Source organism: Meles meles, chromosome 2, assembly GCF_922984935.1.
Source record: "Meles meles chromosome 2, mMelMel3.1 paternal haplotype, whole genome shotgun sequence".
Taxonomy (NCBI): domain Eukaryota; kingdom Metazoa; phylum Chordata; class Mammalia; order Carnivora; family Mustelidae; genus Meles; species Meles meles.
Genome location: NC_060067.1, coordinates 187647300 through 187652091, shown reverse-complemented (window position 1 = coordinate 187652091; position 4792 = coordinate 187647300).

Below are 4792 nucleotides of genomic sequence, written 5' to 3'. Positions count from 1 at the left end.
TCAAGTTTATTTGAAAAAAAAAAAAGCCACACTCTTTTATCTGTATAACATTTCCTTTTGCTACACCATATGGCCCAATATTATTAAATGTATATAGTAGTAAATGCTGCTTACAGAATCTCCAGATTCTTCTTTTTTTACACAGCCATTCCTTACTCCTTATCTTTCTTTCCTCTTCCTTTTCTTCAATATATGCATTGAATTACTTTCCTTAAGAAGATCACTGTTAGTAATACTTGGCAGAGAAAGACACCATAAGCACCCAGACTAGAGTAAACTATTAAGTCTTTTCTAGAATGGATTTAGATGTCATAATGAAATAACAAGGGAAGTCAAATAAATAAATCAGCACCAATAGCTATATTGGGGACAGATGAAATCTGATGTCTGGTTTTATTCAGCATAATGGGGGGCCAAAGTATCCAAGCTATGAGCAATAATTAAGGTACAGGAATTTCAAATTAAAATATGTAGCAATAACACAATACCAACTCTATTTCTCATATTTATTGACTGTCATGTGCAGATTTTCTCATTCAGCTGATTCATGGGCGGTCCATACTTGCTTCAGAGAAGGAGCTCCAAACCACTTTTTAAAGGAATAAGTTGGAGAGGTTTAACAAGCATAGTGATGAGACCAGTGAGTTTGAAAGATAAGTTTGTTATGTATGCATCTCCCTGTGGCTCAGAAGTTTGGCCCAGATCAAAAGCAGATATGAATGATTGTGATTGGAACAGAGTGACTATCACACAATCGTGGTAAAATCCCTATTTCATTAATGAAACTTAGGCAAAGTGTGACTTACTAGCCATGCAGACTGGTTATAGATAGGGAAATTATAAGGCATGGTGGAGGGGTGTCTCTGCCAATGTCATAGGTAGAAAACATGATTTATTGACAGTACTGAAGGATAGGAGTATTACAATTTAAGTACCAATTGAAATAAGAGACTAGAATGAGGTAAGAGGATGCCATCTGAGAGCAACATCACATTTTCATTCCCCACCAAGGGTCAAGTGCTAATGGGTTCTAACGTCATGAGGTCAAATTCAATAGAGGTAGCTGGTGCCAAGTGAATAATATTTTATAAGGCATCATAAACTATAAAAGTTGATTAATCATGACAGATCTCTACCCAAACATAAATGGTAAACCACAGGTCCAAGATAAGAATTTGAGCAGAAGTAGGAATCAGAATATAACTATATGATCTGTCTGTTAATAAATGTTATCAATAGTCAGAATCAATTATTCTCAACCATGACTGCTTGGTATAGATAGTACACATTTGACGGCCAAGTCAGTCATTAGTGAAGATGCAGTTGATCCCTGACATAAATGGTGAAATTTGTGAATATATTCTTCCTGAGTCTTCCCAAGTCACTGTACTTTCTACAAAAAGTTTTCATATTGATTCATAGAAGGCTCTCATCTCAAATGCATAGCTTACATCTTCACCAAGATTGAGACTAAAGCAGAATATGATCAATGATTCATTAACCAATTACAGGTTGCTTTTTAAAAATAGACTTATTAATTTCTTTTTATAATTTATTAATTGCCAATTTCTTTCAAAGTTCTGTACTATGCACATGGATAAAGACTCAATATACCACAGTCTTATGAGCTTGCAATATTTTGTAATATAGTTTTTGATACTGAATGTATTTGTGTAACACAGATCCATTGTTAAACATAACTGAAATCTCTGAATACATTAGGAAAAAAATCGGAAAAATAGTAATCAATAGAGGTATAAATAGAGCTAGGAAATGAGAAAAACCTATTGTCTAAATTAAGTCTTTTTATAAATGCAGTCACATTACAACCCAAGGAAAGAAATCAGTTATTTCCTTATTTTTTATAAGAATTTTTATTAAACAAAGAATTTTTATGGAGTCAGGCTTGGTAATTTGAAGGAAGAGATAGAAGGTATTATTAAAATTGAAGGTTCTAGGACGCTTGGGTGGCTCAGTTGGTTAAGTGCCTGAGTGCCTCAGTTGGTTAAGTGTCTGGGTCCTGGGTTCAAGTCCTGCATTGGGCTTCCTGTTCAGTGGGGAGTTTGCTTCTCTCTCTCCTTCTGCCCCTCCCCACTGCTTGTGCTCTCTCTCTCTTGCCCAAATAAATAAAATCTTTTTTAAAAAATTGAAGGTTCCAATAGTATTTTAAAATAATATCTCAGTATTTTTAAAAATAATATTTATATAATAATTAAAATTAAATATAATATAATTAATAATAATATACATTATATAATATTTATTTTTCTTATTTTCCTCACCTAGATACTACCCAATTAACAGCCTTCACAGTTTATTCTATGAACTAATGTCCGTCGTTCCTAAAACAATGGGTGCTTTTTATGACTTAATTTATTTACCTTTGTTTTAAGATATTAGACAATTATAAAAGGTACTAGATTTATAGAGAATTTAATATTTATGGGGTGCCTGGGTGGCTCAGTGGGTTAAAGCCTCTGCCTTCAGCTCAGGTCATGATCCCAGGGTTCTGGGATTGAGCCCTGTATCAGGCAGGGAGCCTGCTTCCCCCCATCCCACCCTCTGCCTGCCTCTCTGTCTACTTGTGATCTCTATCTGTCAAATAAATAAATAAAATCTTTTAAAAATTTTTTAAAAATTAAAAAAAGAATTTAATATTTATATATGTGTCCTATTCAAAGCATACAGAGATGAATAAAATGACTGAATTTGTTTTTGATCTAATTAATTTCCAAATTTAAGTGTTTGCAAATAAAGTAATATGAAATTCATGTGAATTAGTTGCTTTCATTTTAGAAATCTAGATGAAGAGCCATTATCATTGAAGAATTTAGTGCTTCATAAATAAATGTTCACCCTAGAGGAATAAAATATGATATTAAATCAAGTTCACTTATTAAGAGAATGTTTCAAATTTAATTTTAAAACAATTAGGCAAAAAAAACAGAATTATAAATATTCCCATAATGTCTTCATTAGTCATTGAAATATTTCAGAGTTTAAAGTTATCTTAAAAGTTACCAGATATATTTTTTTTCTTTGTGCACTGTCTATAACAGTATATGGCCTCTAATTACCTCCAGCAAAGGTCAAATCCTATATAAGCACATATATCATTTTTGAATAGTTGCCATTATGTGAAAGTACCACCTACTATAACATCAAAATATTTGATGATTGGTTCTATGTTGATAATCAAAATCTACAGAAATACCTGAAGATGCTAGTAAAGAGATAATTTTGGCCAAGTTCAAATAACACCCTTGATTTTCAAACACTGAAGTAACAACTTCTTACTGACTCTAACCGTGTTCAAGACACTGAGATAGGCTTTTCTCATATTTTAACTCAATAAGTAAGTTTGCAAATCATTAGGCTAAATCAATCTGTAGTTTGTTCATGTAGTGTGTTCATGAAACACTAATGGACTTTTAGAATCAATATGCCTCCTGAAGAGTCGACTCTATAATTGTGACTGGTTTGCTGGCAGGATCTGGCTAATAACATTTTCCAAGCATTCCTAACTGTCCTTGATTTTACTCTTAGTGTTCTTCATTCCACATTGGCTAGTTATAATGTAGGCTTTACTGGTAATATAATTTTTATGGATAATGGCCCCCATAAAATAGTAAAAATGTAAAATCAACATGAAAGGCCACAATCAAATCCTACCTTTTTCAAACAACATTTTTTTAAATGACAAAGATTTTGAAACTTCTGTTAATGAAAATTTATTGGGTTTCTGATACAAGATGGCAGAGAGATCACATAAATTCAATTGTCTAATCTCTACTTAGTTGATAAAAATATCCCTGACAAAAAATCCCAACAAAAGGACAAGTTATAATTAGTAAATGGAGGTTTTGATGGATTTCTTAAAGACAGATGGTAGATGATACGTACTGATGCACAAGGTCCAGCACAATAGTTACTGTACTGAATACACCCAACAGAGAAGATGCCTCAGTGTCAGAAGTCTGTTTCCTCTGGAAAGTATAAGCAATGCTCTAAAGCTCAAAGTCAAGTTAGTAAATACACACAACAGAGTGGCTTGTGAAAGTAAAGTGAGAGTAGTATTCAAGTTAGCATTATTGTATGAAAAAAATCACAAATATAATGGCAAAAAAGCCCTAATTTTACTATACTCCCTGATCCTTTGGGTTAAATAATTGTTTTGTCTCTTTTCTATATATCTATGGCCTTACCTGGAAAGTCCAAAGTTGGAGCTAATTCAATGACTAGAGTAACTCAAAGGCTAGGAAGGATTCCAGCTGAGGGCTGATGTTATCTAAAGTCTCCCTCACTCACTTGTCTGATGATTGTACAGGCTGTCAGAAGACCTCAGCTGTGACCATTGGCTGCAACACTTACACATGGCCTCTCCAAGTTGTTGCTTGAGCCTCCTCTGTGGTGGTTCGGTAAGAAGCATGTGCCTCCCAAGAAAAAAGAGATATAAGTTTTATAATTTCTTATGACCTAGTCTAACAATCCAGGATCAACTATAGATACAAACCCATTGAGATTTCAAGTGCAGAAACCACAGGATCCGCCTTTCCTTGGGAGGAGAGTCAAAGGCACCTTGTAAGAAGATTACATAAAATGGGAGACACTTTTGTTGATGTATTTGTAAAATAAAAACTGCCATAGGTAATTTATTAAAGAACTATCTACAGAATAGCTAAGTTACAGAAAATCAACCACTTTCTGAAAGGAAGGACGTGCGGAGAAGTGAATTCAAAGAGATGGGAAGATAGACCGTGGCGGGAGAGGCCGCCTCCCAGCAACTGCAGAG